Below are 18,321 nucleotides of genomic sequence, written 5' to 3' on the forward strand. Positions count from 1 at the left end.
AGACTTGTGGCCCAACTGACCACACGTAAAGTATGTAAAATCTCCCTGCCCACCTCTCCCAGAACCTGAACTGGGTATTGGAAAAGTGGACCTCGACTGAGTTCCTTGAGACTGCTAAGGGTAGGAACCCCTCTGCCTCTTACTGTCTCCCTGACTATCCTGACTCCTCCTGGAGCCTCTCATCCTTTCTTCTTCTGCTTGCATAATAGTTTCAGGGTGGGCGGCAGACTGCACAAGGCGCCCATAATCTTTAGTCATGGAACCGACAACTTTATACATTAGCCTGATCCTTAACCTCTTTTCAAACGCCAAACAACGGCGCTCCTCAGTTGCCACTAACTCAGGTGCAAACCTGGACAGACTAGTAAAGGTTGCCTCAAACTTAGCCACTGGCATGTTCAACTGCAACAATTTAGAGAATTGATATCTCAACTTCTCTCTAACCGTGGGAGGTAGAAATTTATCCTGGAAAGCCTCAACAAAAGCCTCTCAAGTTCCTCCAATGCGCCCACGCGCATACTCCCACCACTGACCCGCATCCCCCTTCAACTGGAAAGACGGTAAGGTCACTTTCAACTGATCATCCTCGATGCCAAGCATCTCGAATGTCTTCACTAACTGTTCTAGCTACTTATTTGCCTTCAATGGCTCCTTAGGATCATCTAAAAACTCATCCAAATTCGACCAGAAAAACTCCTTTTTTTAAGAAAGATGGCCCTGTTTCAGCTACTTGGGCCTGGACTTGATTCTCAGCTCAGAGAATGGCCATAGATTCCCTCAATGCTCTGGCCATTTCACGGGCTAAGGCGCCCATGGCCTGATGACCAACTGGTTCAGCCACATTGGCTTGACCAATTCCTTCCTCCTGTGCCGGAAGATCATCCGGTAAAGGCATCTCATGCCTTCTAGGCCTACCACGCCTATTACCACCATGTCCACGTCCTGACATCCTAATAAAGGTAACAATAGGATTAGTACATTCATAAACGTCCCAAATTTAACTCACTTGCGGCCTAATACATTGGACAACAATAAATCACTCCACATAGACATGTAATCACATAAACACATACGAATTTCCTTCCTAGTTAATGACCGTCCCACGGCGTTGCTAGAGTTCCAATTAGAAATAGCAGTGATCAAGTGCTCTTCTAATAGGACTTCCACAAACCTGTAGACTCAATCAACATCTTAAGAACTAAATTCCATACCCACATAATCACATAAGCATGTTATCACATAAGCACACAATACATGTTAACATCTCATTCAAGCGAGACAAACCCATTGTGGTACTAACCACTTCCCACGTACCCAAAGTATTCAAACTGGGTACGCTCTGATACCAAGTTGTAATGCTCCCAAAATAATACAATAAAGACAACTCATATGTGGAATAAATATGAGAAACAACATACTTTCATACATCAGAGTCTATTGTTTAACAAACAGTTAAATGCCATATAGGCTTACATCTTTCCAAGTTATTGCTTGGTTACACAAATTGAGTCTTGCTCATTACATCTTAAGCCCGTGGCTTTACAAATAACAAACATACACACATAAAGCATAAATAAGAAGCTCTTGCTTCCCGAGAGTCCATCCATGCTATTTCCTTGGAGGTAACACCTCACCTGTACCTGAAAATGATATTCCCGTATAGGGTGAGCCAACAGCCCAGTAGAGTAATCTATCACAATATATGAGGTTTAGCAAAGTTATAAGTACCACATACATAAACGATACCGATACTAAAACATCCATAAGGCCTGCATATTCATATGCCTCTAAGACCTAATCTCATTTCTATTTTTCCTTCCATTCATTCCCAATTCATATATGCTACTCAATTCATGAGTTAAATTCATTAACTTTCAATAACCAAAATGAGATTACAACTCAATGGTTTCCAATTATGCAAAACACACATAAACACTTCAAATCTTGCCATTTTACGGATATTTCATCCGAAGGAATCGGCACCCATTTATATATGAAATTTCAGGTCTTTCACCCAAGACACTCTGGCCATCTTGTTTAAAATGGAGTCTATCCCCTTTCTCCTCCCAAACGAATATACATATGCAATGTATTTATAAACATAATCATATATGGAGTATATCCATTTTCTCCTCCTAATAAACATACATATACAATGTATTTATAAGATGGTCATATATATATATAGAGTACATCCCCTTTCTCCTCCAAATAAATATACATATTCAATGTATTTATAACATGGTCATATTCAATGACACCAACAATGGATTAGCATTAAATCGCCTAATCCTCATGTAATTTCTACAACAATCACAGATATCCTCCACCGATAGCCCAATACAATTATTTCTAAAGAGATGTTCAATCTCAAAATAAATGTTTTATTCAAAACTTACATAGGTGAGTGTGGATGTGCCCGAACGTCCCGGTTCCGCGCGCGAATTGGCGCGAAATCCGTTTTGTTCATTAGCTTACTACAGTTCGGACTCAATGTCATGGTTCTGAATCTGATCTTGCAAAGTGCACTGCAAGACCGATAAATTACCAAAAAGTCCAAATCCGGCAAATCGTTTTGGAAAACTGATTTTATAAAGAAGTGCCAAACATGGGCTGCTTTGCCAGATACAGAGTCACCACCTAAATGTTTTATTTTGAGAAAATTTAGGAAACCCTGACTCGTGCCTAAGGCCACGTGTCCGTCATCACCAAAGTTGCCTCGGCTCAGGAACTTGGGTACGAGAGGGGAAGGTCATGCAATGAGCACCCTCGGCTCAAGGCATCTTAACATAGCTAGGATCATGACCTTCTTGCATGACCTTTCCCTCTCGTACCCAAGTTCCTGAGCCGAGACAACTTTGGTAATGACGGAAATGTGGCCTTAGGCACGAGTCAGGGTTTCCTAAATTTTTCGAAAATAAAACATTTAGGTGGTGACTCTGTATCTGGCAAAGCAGCCCATGTTTGGCACTTCTTTATGAAATCAGTTTTCCAAAACGATTTGCTGGATTTGGACTATTTGATAATTTATCGGTCTTGCATTGCACTTTGCGAGATCAGATTCAGAACCGTGACATTGAGTCCGAACTGTAGTAAGCTAATGAACAAAACGGGTTTCGCCCCAACTCGCGCGCAGAACCGGGATGTTCGGGCACGTCTACACTCACCTATGTAAGTTTTGAATAAAACATTTATTTTGAGATTGAACATCTCTTTAGAAATAATTGTATTGGGCTATCGGTGGAGGATAGCTGTGATTGTTGTAGAAATTGCATGAGGATTAGGCGATTTGATGCTAATCCATTGTTGGTGTCATTGAATATGACCATGTTATAAATACATTGAATATGCATATTTATTTGGAGGAGAAAGAGGATGTACTCTATATATATATGACCATCTTATAAATACATTGTATATGTATGTTTATTAGGAGGAGAAATGAGATATACTCCATATATGATTATGTTTATAAATACATTGCATATGTATATTCGTTTGGGAGGAGAAAAGGGATGGACTCCATTTTAAACAAGATGGCCAGAGTGTCTTGGGTGAAAGACTTGAAATTTCATATATAAATGGGTGCCGATTCCTACGGATGAAATATCCGCAAAACGGAAAGATTTGAAGTGTTTATGTGTGTTTTGCATAATTGGAAACCATTGAGTTGTAGTCTCATTTTGGTTGTTGAAAGATAATGAATTTAACTCATGAATTGAGTAGCATATATGAATTGGGAATGAATGGAAGGAAAAATGGAAATGAGATTAGGTCTTAGACGCATATGAATATGCAGGCCTTGTGGATGTTTTAGTATCGGTATCGTTTATATACGTGGTACTTATAACGTTGCTAAACCTCATATATTGTGATAGATTATCTCTACTGGGCTGTTGGCTCACCCCATACGGGAATATCATTTTCAGGTGCAGGTGAGGTGTTACCTCCAAGGAAATAACATGGATGGACTCTCGGGAAGTAAGAGCTTCTTATTTATGCTTTATGTGTGTATGTTTGTTATTTGTAAAGCCAAGGGCTTAAGATGTAATGAGCAAGACTCAATTTGTGTAACCAAGCAATGACTTGGAAAGATGTAAGCCTATATGGCATTTAACTGTTTGTTAAACAATAGACTCTGATTTATGAAAGTATGTTGTTTCTCATATTTATTCCACATATGAGTTGTCTTTATTGTATTATTTTGGGAGCGTTACAACTTGGTATCAGAGCGTACCGGGTTTGAATACTTTGGGTACGTGGGAAGTGGTTAGTACCATAATGGGTTTGTCTCGCTTGAATGAGATGTTAACATGTATTGTATACTTATGTGATAACAAGCTTATGTGATTATGCTTTTATTCAATTTCCTTTTCTATTCAATTTCTTTTTTTATTTAATTTCCAAATAGATCGTTAAGGTATACTAGTTTCTTGAATGAACTTCCGTTTTTAATTTTATGCAACTTCCATTTTATTTTTTTTTTCAACTTCCATTTTTATTCAATCTACTTTTCTATTCAACTTCGCTTTTTATTTAATTTCCAAATAGATCATTAAGGTATAGCGGTTTCTTGAATGAACTTCCGTTTTTAATTTTATGCAACTTCCATTTTTATTTTTTTTCAACTTCAATTTTTATTCAATTACCTTTTCTATTCAACTTCGTTTTTTTTTTTTTTAATTTCCAAATTGATCGTTAAGCTATAGTGGTTTCTTGAATGAACTTCCGTTTTCACTTTTATGCAACTTCCATTTTTATTTTTATTCAACTTCAATTTTTATTCAATTTCATTTTCTATTCAATTTACTTTATTATTTAATTTCAAAATATATCGTTAAGGTATAGCGGTTTCTTGAATGAACTTGAATTTTTATTTTTATTCAACTTCCATTTTTATTCAATTTCCTTTTCTATTCAATTTCCTTTTTTATTTAATTTCCGAATAGATCCTTAAGGTATAGTGGTATCTTGAATTAACTTCCATTTTTAATTTTATGCAACTTCCATTTTTATTTTTATTCAACATCCTTTTTTATTAAATTTCCTTTTCTATTCAATTTCCTTACTTATTTAATTTCCAAATAGATCGTTAAGGTATAATGGTTTCTTGAATGAACTTCCGTTTTTAATTTTATGCAACTTCCATTTTTATTTTTTTTCAACTTCAATTTTTATTCAATTACCTTTTCTATTCAACATTGTTTTTTTTTTTAAAATTTCCAAATAGATTGTTAAGTTATAGTGGTTTCTTGAATGAACTTCCGTTTTTAATTTTATGTAACTTCCATTTTTATTTTTTTTCAATTTCAATTTTTATTCAATTACCTTTTCTATTCAACATGGTTTTTTTTTTTTAAAATTTCCGAATAGATCGTTAAGTTATAGTGGTTTCTTGAATGAACTTTCGTTTTTAATTTTATGCAACTTCCATTTTTATTTTTTTTTCAACTTCAATTTTTATTCAATTACTTTTCTATTCAACTTCGTTTTTTTTTTTTTTAAATTTCCAAATTGATCGTTAAGTTATAGTGGTTTCTTGAATGAACTTCCGTTTTTAATTTTATGCAACTTTCGTTTTTAGTTTTATTCAACTTCAATTTTTATTCAATTTCATTTTCTATTCGATTTCCTTTATTATTTAATTTCAAAATAGATCATTAAGGTATAGCAGTTTCTTGAATGAACTTTCATTTTTATTTTTATTCAACTTCCATTTAAATTCAATTTCATTTTCTATTGAATTTCCTTTTTTATTTAATATCCAAATAGATCGTTAAGGTATAGTGGTTTCTTAAATGAACTTCTATTTTTAATTTTTTGCAACTTCCATTTTTATTTTTATTTTTATTCAACTTTCTTTTTTATTCAATTTCTTTTTCTATTCAATTTTTTTTTATTTAATTTCCAAATAGATCGTTAAGGTATAGAGGTTTTTTGAATGAACTTCCATTTTTAATTTTATGCAACTTTCATTTTTATTTTTATTTTTATTCAACTTCTATTTTTATTTTTATTCAACTTCTATTTTTATTCAATTTCCTTTTCTTTTCAATTTCCCATTTTTTTTTTAATTTCCAAATAGATCGTTAAGAAATAGTGGTTTCTTGAATAAACTGTCATTTTTAATTTTCTGCAACTTCAATTTTTATTTTTATTCAACTTCCATTTTTATTCAATTTCCTTTTCTATTCAATTTCCTTTTTTATTTAATTTCTGAATAGATCGTTAAGGTATAGTGGTTTCTTGAATGAACTTCCATTTTTAATTTTACGCAACTTCCATTTTTATTTTTATTCAACTTCCTTTTTTATTCAATTTCTTTTTCTATTCAATTTTCTTATTTATTTAATTTCGAAATAGATCGTTAAAGTATAGTGATTTCTTGAATGAACTTCTGTTTTTAATTTTATGCAACTTCCATTTTTATTTTTTTTCAACATCAATTTCTATTCAATTACCTTTTCTATTCAACTTCGTTTTTTTCTTTTAAGAAATCCAAATAGATCGTTAAGTTATAGTGGTTTCTTAAATGAACTTCTGTTTTTAATTTAATCAACTTTCAACATTGTTTTTTTTTTTTTTTAATTTCCAAATAGATCGTTAAGTTATAGTGGTTTCTTGGATGAACTTCCGTTTTTAATTTTATGCAACTTCCATTTTTATTTTTTTTAAACTTCAAATTTTATTCAATTACCTTTTCTATTCAACTTTGTTTTTTTTTTTTAATTACCAAATAGATCGTTAAGTTATAGTGGCTTTTTGAATGAATTTCCGTTTTTAATTTTACGCAACTTTCATTTTTATTTTTATTCAACTTCAATTTTTATTTAATTTCCTTTCCTATTCAATTTCCCTTTTTAGTTAATTTCCAAGTAGATCGTTAAGGTATAGTGGTTTCTTGAATGAATTTCCATTTTTAATTTTATGCAACTTCCATTTTTATTTTTATTCAACTTCCTTTTCTATTCAATTTTCTTTTTTATTTAATTTCCAAGTAGATCGTTAAGGTATAGTGGCTTCTTGAATGAACTTCATTTTTAATTTTATGCAACTTCCATTTTATTTTTTTTCAACTTCAATTTTTATTCAATTACCTTTTCTATTCAACTTCGTTTTTTTTTTTTAAATTTCCAAATAGATCGTTAAGTTATAGTGGTTTCTTGAATGAACTTCCGTTTTTAATTTTATGCAACTTCCATTTTTATTTTTATTCAACTTCCATTTTTATTCAATTTCATTTTCTATTCAATTTCCTTTATTATTTAATTTCAAAATAGATCGTTAAGGTATAGGTTTCATAATGAACTTCAATTTTTATTTTTATTCAACTTCCATTTTTATTCAATTTCCTTTTCTATTTAATTTCCTTTTTTATTTATTATCCAAGCAGATCGTTAAGGTATAATGGTTTCTTGAATGGACTTCCATTTTTAATTTTTTACAACTTCCATTTTTATTTTTATTCAACTTCCTTTTTTATTCAATTTCTTTTTCTATTCAATTTCTTTTTTTATTTAATTTCCAAATAGATCGTTAAGGTATAGTGGTTTTTTGAATGAATTTCTATTTTTAATTTTATGCAACTTCCATTTTTATTTTTATTCAACTTCTATTTTTATTCAGTTTCTTTTTCTTTTCAATTTTCCGCTTTTTTCGTAATTTCCAAATAGATCGTTAAGGTATAGTGGTTTCTTGAATAAATTGTCATTTTTAATTTTATGCAACTTCAATTTTTATGTTTAATCAACTTCCATTTTTATTCAATTTCATTTTCTATTCAATTTCATTTTTTATTTAATTTCCGAGTAGATCGTTAAGGTATAGTGGTTTCTTAAATGAACTTCCATTTTTAATTTTAGGCAACTTCCATTTTTATTTTTTTTCAACTTCCTTTTTTATTCAATTTCCTTTTCTATTTAATTTCCTTATTTATTTAATTTCCAAATAGATCGTTATGGTATTGTGGTTTCTTGAATGAACTTTCGTTTTTAATTTTATGCAACTTCTATTTTTATTTTTTTTCAACTTCAATTTTTATTCAATTACCTTTTTCTATTCAACTTCGTTTTTTTTTTTTAATTTCCAAATAGATCGTTAAGTTATAGTGGTTTCTTAAATGAACTTCCGTTTTTAATTTAATGCAACTTCCATTTTTATTTTTTTTCAACTTCAATTTTTATTCAATTACCTTTTCTATTCAATTTTGTTTTTTTTTTTAATTTCCAAATAGATCGTTAAGTTATAGTGGTTTCTTAAATGAACTTCCGTTTTTAATTTTATGCAACTTCCATTTTTATTTTTTTTAAACTTCAATTCTTATTCAATTACCTTTTCTATTCAACTTTGTTTTTTTTTTTTTAATTACCAAATAGATCGTTAAGTTATAGTGGTTTCTTGAATGAACTTCCGTTTTAAATTTTATGCAACTTCCATTTTTATTTTTATTCAGTTTCAATTTTTATTTAATTTCCTTTTCTATTCAATTTCCTTTTTTAGTTAATTTCCAAGTAGATCGTTAAGGTATTGTGGTTTCTTGAATGAACTTCCACTTTTAATTTTATGCAACTTCCATTTTTATTTTTATTCAACTTCTTTTCCTATTCAATTTTCTTTTTTATTTAATTTCCAAATAGAACGTTAAGGTATAGTGGTTTCTTGAATGAACTTCCGTTTTTAATTTTATGCAACTTCCATTATTATTTTTTTTCAACTTCAATTTTTATTCAATTACTTTTTCTATTCAACTTCCTTTTTTTTTTTAAAAAAAAAAATTTCCAAATAGATCGTTAAGTTACTATAGCGGTCCCGATATTTCCTGTTGTTGTTTAACTATAATCCGGACTCGGTTCCGTAGATTCGTTGTTATCTTATCCTCATTTCTATCCCTTACTCTTTTAATTAGAATTTTGGGTTGTGTCGGGCAGGTTGGGAATAAGTGGGTCGTGTTTTAAAACTTAGAAATTTTGCCCAAGTTTTGGTCTCTCCGCTCGAGCGGCGATTTGACGCTCGAGCGGGATTTTGTTGTTGCCTCTCCGCTCGAGCGGCAGTTTGGACGCTCGAGCGTGAATTTCCTTCTCTCAGCATTTTGGTCGTCTGCAGAAAATTCTGGGAGAGTGCACCCGGCGCTCGAGCGGATCTTTGGACGCTCGAGCGTGAACCTGTGTCTGTACGCTCGAGCGGGGTGTTGTACGCTCGAGCGGACCTGCTTTTATATCAGTTCGTGAAACCACCTTTTTGATCACTTTTTGATTTCCTTTCTCTCTCTCACTTTTTCAAAACCTCCATTGGAGAGCACCTCACTCTAAAACCGAACTTCTCTCTTAGGATTGATCTACCTAGAGTGTTTTCCTCACCTTGGGCCTTTGTAAGAAGTGTGTTGATCGTCGAGGGCTTTGTTGAGATCTGAGAAATTTGGGATTTGGAGCACTTCTGAGTTTTACTCATCTTCTCCCTTGGAGCTCTGAATTTGAGGTAGGGATATCCTACTCCTCTCTATGGATTTTGTCTTTAAATTTTGGTAATTTGAGATGTTGGGGTTGGTTTGGTAATTTTGTGAAAGTTTGGGCCATTTGTGTTATTTTACAAAAGTTTGGGTTTTATTTGTAATAAACCTAGATGCATGTTTGGTATAGAGAAATGGAATAAATGTTGAATCATTGATGAAAATGGGACCTAAGGGTGGTAATGGTAATTATGGAAAATGACCTAATTACATTGTTTAATTAATTGAGATAATTAATTGTGGGAAATGAGGAAATGAAATGGAATTGCTGAGATTGGGAGTGCATGGGGTTAAAGGGTGTAGTTGAATTATTTATCACTCACCGAATTGAAATGTCGATTGAATATCCATTGTGCATTTATTTCCTGCTTAGAAATAATTGCTTTGGGCTACCGGCGGAGGGTAGTGTTGATTGTTGTAGACAATGCTTGATGATTAGGCAAACTAAAACTAATCAATTGGATGTGTCATAGAGCACGTCGGTTGATAGAATACATTAATTTTATGTATTGATTGATTGCATATGTGATTCTGTGTTTATATGCATTACTTGTGTATGGGAGGAGATAGGGGATGTACTCCACGGTTTAGGGGAAGATGGGGGATGTACCTCTAAACCGGTTAATGGTTTAGGGGAAGATGGGGGATGTACCTCTAAACCGGTTGTTGGAATGTTGATATAGCTCATATGCTTATCGGTTGAAGTGTTGATACAGCTCATATGCTTATCTATCGGAATGTTGATACAGCTCATATGCTTATCTGTTGTAGTAGTGATATAGCTCATATGCTTATCTATTGAAAAGTTTGTTTGATTTGATATAGCACTAAAATGTATATCATCATTGTTTGCGAAGTATGGGAGTAGTTTATGTGTTATTGATACAACAAAATAATGTGTATCCACCTTGGATTTCGAAAGTGTTCTAGTGATGAACTATGATCTCATCAAATGTTCTGGCCAGAGTACTGAGCCTTGTTTTCAAACTCAAAGTTGAACAAAAAATGAAAAGTGAATTGTAACATAGACTTGGCTGTCATGGTAACGTAGGGAGATGTAAATGGAAGTGTCAGTGTTGACCATCTATCAGTTGCTAATCTTTTAGTCATCGTTCATGGTTGGTTTAGTGTATTTCTACTGGGCTGTGGCTCACCCTATATGGGAATATCATTTTCAGGTACAGGTAGCATGCCACCTCCAAGGACGTAGCTTGGGAGGCCAGAGGCGGACTTTTTGTTGTTTTACTTTTGATGTATTACATGTAAATTCAAGCCAAGGGCTTAACGTGTTTGAGTTAGTACTCTTTTGTTGTAACCAAGTGTTAACTTGAAAAGCTGTAAGCCCATAGGGCATTTGCTTTTGTTGTTAATATGTAATACTTTTTGTAATGAAACTCTGATAAATGAAAGAATGTGGAACCTTTGAATATCAATGCATGTCTTATTTAATGGGTTTAAAGGTATTTTTTTTTGAGGGCGTTACAACTTGGTATCAGAGCGTACCGGGTTCGAATACTTTGGGTACGTAGGAAGTGATTAGTATCACAATGGGTTTCTCTCGCTTGTTAGAGACTTAGACGTAATGTTATGTACTTTTGTGATAACATGTTTATGTGACTATTTGGGTATGGAATGTAGTTTCTTGGATGTTGATTGGATCCTTGGGTTTCTGGGAGTCCTGTTGGAAAGGCACTTGATCAATGCTGTTTCTGATCGGAACTCTAGTAACGCCTCGGGACTATCATTATCTGGAAATGAAATTCGTAAGTGCTTACATGTTTATGTGCTTATGTGGAGTGAATTACAGTTGTCCATGTGTTAGGATGTAAGTGTTTAGCTTCGGCACATGTATGAGTGTGCTAACGTGTCTCCGTTACTTTTACTAGGATGCCTAGGCGAGGAAGTTGCGATTTCCCTCCTTCCGCTCGGAAAGGGCTGCGGAAACAATTTGTGGAATTACGCCAAGGTACTACACCTTTGGTGCGGTTCGAAAGATGGTTTGCTAATCTGTCGAGGTTTGCTCCAGAATTGGTGGAGACGGAGGACTTACGTTGTTTTGAGTTTGAGAGTAAGCTGCGTGACGACATCCGTGTAAGGATAGCGGGGTCTTGGCATAAAAGATATAGGGCGCTTGTTGAGGCGGCCGCCCATGTAGAGGCTGCAGTGCTAGCAATGGGGCAGAGTGGAGAGGAAGCCATCTCGGCAACTCCTGTAACTCAGGGTGTTGGTAGGCCTTTTAAGAGGCAGAGGGTTTTAAACTCGCAACAGGGAGGACGGGCTAGAACTGCCCTTCCAGTGTCAGATTTGGGTTCGGGGGAAAGTAAGCAGAGGGGCATCATTTGTTTCAGATGCGGTCTGCTGGGCCACAGGGTTTCGGTTTGCCCACAGAAGAAAGGGGTGGGGTTAGCAGTTCAACCAGTAGTTGTACCACCAGGATCATCCAACCAGCCGGGTTTTGGACCGATTAAATGCTCAGTGGGGAGGCAGTTGTTGGGGTCTTCATCAGCTCAGATTCTGAACCAATCTCGTGCTCAGGCACCGCCTACCTGTTGGGTGTGTAATCAGCCGGGTCATATTCGACGTTCTTGTACTCAGCCGGGAGCTTCTTTAGGGGTTTTGCAACCTAACCAGGCTCAGTTTCTTTCGACTGGGCAGGAACAGTATCGTTTTGGGGGACTAGTAGGCCAGATTGCGAGGGCCTTAGTAGAGTCGAGTTCCCAAGCCCCAGCTAGGGAAGTTTGTAGTTGTTCCAGGTGTGGGCAGAGGGGGCATACCAGTGGTTCTTGTCCGTGACTTGTAAGCTCGTAGGTTACCTTATGTTCGGGGATGACCAACTTCGGCGGTCCAACAAGGGACGGTAGTAGTAGTAATACTGATGGGATGGTTTTGTTTTGACTAATCCGTTTTGTAATCAGTGGATTATTGTTTTGTGATCATTGGGTTCCGTTGTGTAACCAATGTGTTTTGGGAAGGTTGAAACATCTAAACTGTTTGTTTATCTATATATATATATACATATATGCTTTATTTGTTAATTTCCCTAGAGTGGGTGAATTGGAGCATGTCGTAGCTCTAAAATTTTATTAATGTATAAAGTTCCTATATAAAAAAAAAATTTTTTGCTTGTGACTTGATTTGGGGAGGATGAGGGCTAGAGAGCCATGTTTTCAAAATTTGGAAGAACCACCGAGGGGTACGTGTCCTAGCCAAGGTAATATTGGAGCGAGAACTGTTTTACTTGCCGAGTGCGTGGAATTACATGAGTACTACCCATTTAAAGTTTGTGCGTGGTATAGCTTTTGATCTACTGTCGGGTGAACTTGAGAGGATGTGAAGTGTACGATTAATACTAGATGTAACACGTATTTAATATGGTGTCCTACGGGGGCATGGCACATAATTTTGTCAAGGTTGGACTCGTACCTTCGTGGTAAGTAACGTTGTCAAGATTGCAGGTGTACTGATTGGCCGTTTCAAGTGAAGGGATGTCAGTCCCTATATAAGGTTGTGATTGTTGTATCGGGAGCGATGTGTTGTGAGTAGCTGGTACTATACCTCGGGCTGTAGTATAATGGATGTCTCCCTAAGTTTTCAAATTTCTTTATTTGGATTGAATGTGATAAGTTCGTACCTTAGCACTGGTCAAGTCAGAGGATATTATCAGAAGCGTTAATTGGGTATATAGCCCATGGTTAGAGTGTGACCCGTGGGTGGAGTCACAGTGGTATGGTGTTTGCAGATGAAGATGTGGGTTAATGACGAGGGAGGCGAGGACTTTTACCCCTCTGGATAGTTAGAAGAGTGAATCCTTGAAAGCCTTGTCGGCGACTTGTAGTGGTGTCGGGGTTTGGGTCATGGTGGTTGTCTAGCGGTAACACTGGGGGCTTGCAAAATAAGGTGGTTTTGCCTAGTACAGTTGTATGTATTAGATGTGATGGTTTCACGAGTTGCGCGGTGTTGGCAAGATTATGTGAGAATGTTCAAGAGAATGTGAGATTTGTATCTCGAGTTAGTGGGAATGGTACCTGTATGCTGGTTCGTGTGTTGGGCCTTGCTAGATAGTGAGTCCGTGGTGACCCCCCTTGGTTGTATAGGGGTAGTGTTCATATTGTGATTGGTTATCCATTGTTGGGTGTGGGTTATGAGTGGATGCTGCCAACATTCTTTGAAGGAAGAGCAATTCGTGTTCTAAAGTAATGAGTATAGCGTGGGTCAAAGTAGTCCTTCGTATTCGGGATGTTGTGATTGAGGTTGACCATGTCGGTCTTCGGTCAAGGAAGTGAGCAGGCTTGCTAGATAACCATGGCGGGGGATGGTGATTCCCTTAGACGCGATGTTGAGGCGGTTAAATTTTAGGAAATCCAGTGAGATTCCAAAATTTGTGGTTCGTGTAGAGAACTCCGTGGTTGGGGTTAGTGGTCTGAGTAGCACATCAGTGTGTGGATTACTGAGTGTAGAGTTTATTGAGTTGACTAGTCAGCTTGTCGGTATCGGGTGTTGGGGTGGCATTGGTCACCTTGAGTTTAGTCTCGTTCGTTGTAGACTACGTATGTTGATTAAGGAAAACTGAAATTAATCGAACATGTTTTGTCGTTGAGTCTGACGGTTGGAATAATACATCTAATATATGTATTGATTGATCATTGTGAATGATTGGCTTTTTATACATTATGAATGCATGGTGTTTAGTTTGATGTTGATACAGCACTATAATGTGTATCATTTGTGTATTTCTGAGCCGTGTTTATGATTATAAAGTGGTTAAGTAGAGGGAGGCGGGATAAAATTGCAAAACCATGAATTTCTTATACCTTATGTGTTGATAGTACTGTTGTTATTTCTATTAACTATCATTATAGAAATGTTATGTTCTGTGTCGGTTGTGGCATCACTGTATGAGTGATGGTTGTGGATAGTGCTGTTTTGGAAAGAAATGGAAAACAAAATTTTTCCAGTGTTTGGACCATATAAATGCGTTGTTGAAAAGTTGATTTAGTTCAAGAATTTTAAAGAATGCCAGATTAATCTTTTGGCAAATAAACTGTGGATGACTCTGCGTTTTGGGTAACACCGTATTTGTGAAAAATGTTTGCAAGGCTTTTGAGTTTTCGTACGGAACATGCAAGATTTATTCCGGAACGTTAACGTTGAAAATTTAAACATCTTTGGGAAATGCCTCTTGAACAAGAAAATGTTTTCTTATTATCTACTCTAAAGATTTGCTTTGGTCGTGTTGTTGAGTAGTGACTTAGCTTGGAATGCTAGTCGGTTGTTGGTGAATTGTTTCGGGGGAGGTTTGGTTTGTGGAGGCTTGCGTACCTAAGGTGTGGTTGTTTAGAATGTGTTTCCTTGGTTAGTATCTTCCTTGCTAAGAGTAAGTCGGAGGTTTGTTGTGAAAGTAATTTCTTTCCTTGGGGCTCGATTGTTGAATGCTCTGTTATCAGTTGGCCTTGTGTTTTGGCGTACCCTTAATTTCGGGGACGAAATTCTTTAAGGGGGGGAGGTTATAGCGGTCCCGATATTTCCTGTTGTTGTTTAACTATAATCCGGACTCGGTTCCGTAGATTCGTTGTTATCTTATCCTCATTTCTATCCCTTACTCTTTTAATTAGAATTTTGGGTTGTGTCGGGCAGGTTGGGAATAAGTGGGTCGTGTTTTAAAACTTAGAAATTTTGCCCAGGTTTTGGTCTCTCCGCTCGAGCGGCGATTTGACGCTCGAGCGGGATTTTGTTGTTGCCTCTCCGCTCGAGCGGCAGTTTGGACGCTCGAGCGTGAATTTCCTTCTCTCAGCATTTTGGTCGTCTGCAGAAAATTCTGGGAGAGTGCACCCGGCGCTCGAGCGGATCTTTGGACGCTCGAGCGTGAACCTGTGTCTGTACGCTCGAGCGGGGTGTTGTACGCTCGAGCGGACCTGCTTTTATATCAGTTCGTGAAACCACCTTTTTGATCACTTTTTGATTTCCTTTCTCTCTCTCACTTTTTCAAAACCTCCATTGGAGAGCACCTCACTCTAAAACCGAACTTCTCTCTTAGGATTGATCTACCTAGAGTGTTTTCCTCACCTTGGGCCTTTGTAAGAAGTGTGTTGATCGTCGAGGGCTTTGTTGAGATCTGAGAAATTTGGGATTTGGAGCACTTCTGAGTTTTACTCATCTTCTCCCTTGGAGCTCTGAATTTGAGGTAGGGATATCCTACTCCTCTCTATGGATTTTGTCTTTAAATTTTGGTAATTTGAGATGTTGGGGTTGGTTTGGTAATTTTGTGAAAGTTTGGGCCATTTGTGTTATTTTACAAAAGTTTGGGTTTTATTTGTAATAAACCTAGATGCATGTTTGGTATAGAGAAATGGAATAAATGTTGAATCATTGATGAAAATGGGACCTAAGGGTGGTAATGGTAATTATGGAAAATGACCTAATTACATTGTTTAATTAATTGAGATAATTAATTGTGGGAAATGAGGAAATGAAATGGAATTGCTGAGATTGGGAGTGCATGGGGTTAAAGGGTGTAGTTGAATTATTTATCACTCACCGAATTGAAATGTCGATTGAATATCCATTGTGCATTTATTTCCTGCTTAGAAATAATTGCTTTGGGCTACCGGCGGAGGGTAGTGTTGATTGTTGTAGACAATGCTTGATGATTAGGCAAACTAAAACTAATCAATTGGATGTGTCATAGAGCACGTCGGTTGATAGAATACATTAATTTTATGTATTGATTGATTGCATATGTGATTCTGTGTTTATATGCATTACTTGTGTATGGGAGGAGATAGGGGATGTACTCCACGGTTTAGGGGAAGATGGGGGATGTACCTCTAAACCGGTTAATGGTTTAGGGGAAGATGGGGGATGTACCTCTAAACCGGTTGTTGGAATGTTGATATAGCTCATATGCTTATCGGTTGAAGTGTTGATACAGCTCATATGCTTATCTATCGGAATGTTGATACAGCTCATATGCTTATCTGTTGTAGTAGTGATATAGCTCATATGCTTATCTATTGAAAAGTTTGTTTGATTTGATATAGCACTAAAATGTATATCATCATTGTTTGCGAAGTATGGGAGTAGTTTATGTGTTATTGATACAACAAAATAATGTGTATCCACCTTGGATTTCGAAAGTGTTCTAGTGATGAACTATGATCTCATCAAATGTTCTGGCCAGAGTACTGAGCCTTGTTTTCAAACTCAAAGTTGAACAAAAAATGAAAAGTGAATTGTAACATAGACTTGGCTGTCATGGTAACGTAGGGAGATGTAAATGGAAGTGTCAGTGTTGACCATCTATCAGTTGCTAATCTTTTAGTCATCGTTCATGGTTGGTTTAGTGTATTTCTACTGGGCTGTGGCTCACCCTATATGGGAATATCATTTTCAGGTACAGGTAGCATGCCACCTCCAAGGACGTAGCTTGGGAGGCCAGAGGCGGACTTTTTGTTGTTTTACTTTTGATGTATTACATGTAAATTCAAGCCAAGGGCTTAACGTGTTTGAGTTAGTACTCTTTTGTTGTAACCAAGTGTTAACTTGAAAAGCTGTAAGCCCATAGGGCATTTGCTTTTGTTGTTAATATGTAATACTTTTTGTAATGAAACTCTGATAAATGAAAGAATGTGGAACCTTTGAATATCAATGCATGTCTTATTTAATGGGTTTAAAGGTATTTTTTTTTGAGGGCGTTACAGTTACAGTGGTTTCTTGAATGAACTTCCGTTTTAAATTTTATGCAACATACAATTTTATTTTTTTTCAACTTCAATTTTTATTCAATTACCTTTCCTATTCAACTTCGTTTTTTTTTTTTTTTTTTTATAATTTCCAAATAGATCGTTAAACTATAGTGGTTTCTTGAATGAACTTCCGTTTTTAATTTTATGCAACTTCCATTTTTATTTTTATTCAACTTGAATTTTTATTCAATTTCATTTTCTATTCAATTTCCTTTCTTATTTAATTTCAAAATAGATCGTTAAGGTATAGTGGTTTTTTGAATGAACTTCAATTTTTATTTTTATTCAACTTCCAGTTTTATTCAATTTCCTTTTCTAATCAATTTCCTTTTTTTATTTATTATCCAAACAGATCGTTAAGGTATAGTGGTTTCTTGAATGAACTTCCATTTTTAATTTTTTACAACTTCCATTTTTATTTTTATTTAATTTCCTTTTTTATTCCATTTCTTTTTCTATTCAATTTCTTTTTTTATTTAATTTCCAAATAGATCGTTAAAGTATAGTGGTTTTTTGAATGAACTTCCATTTTTAATTTTATGCAACTTCCATTTTTATTTTTATTCAACTTCTATTTTTATTCAATTTCCTTTTCTTTTCAATTTCCTGTTTTTTTTTTTTAATTTCCAAATAGATCGTTAAGGTATAGTGGTTTCTTGAATGAAATATCATTTTTAATTTTTTGCAACTTCAATTTTTATTTTTATTCAACTTCCATTTTTATTCAATTTCCTTTTCTATCCAATTTCATTTTTTATTTAATTTCCGAATAGATCGTTAAGGTATAGTGGTTTCTTGAATTAACTTCCATTTTTAATTTTATGCAACTTCCATTTTTATTTTTATTCAACATCCTTTTTTATTCAATTTCCTTTTCTATTCGATTTCCTTATTTATTTAATTTCCAAATAGATCGTTAAGGTATAATGGTTTCTTGAATGAACTTCCGTTTTTAATTTTATGTAACTTCCATATTTATTTTTTTTCAACTTCAATTTTTATTCAATTACCTTTTCTATTCAACTTCGTTTTTTTTTTAAATTTCCAAATAGATCGTTAAGTTATAGTGGTTTC

This window comes from Camellia sinensis, chromosome 12 (genome assembly GCF_055761805.1).
Source record: "Camellia sinensis isolate YWXY chromosome 12, ASM5576180v1, whole genome shotgun sequence".
NCBI classification, from domain to species: domain Eukaryota; kingdom Viridiplantae; phylum Streptophyta; class Magnoliopsida; order Ericales; family Theaceae; genus Camellia; species Camellia sinensis.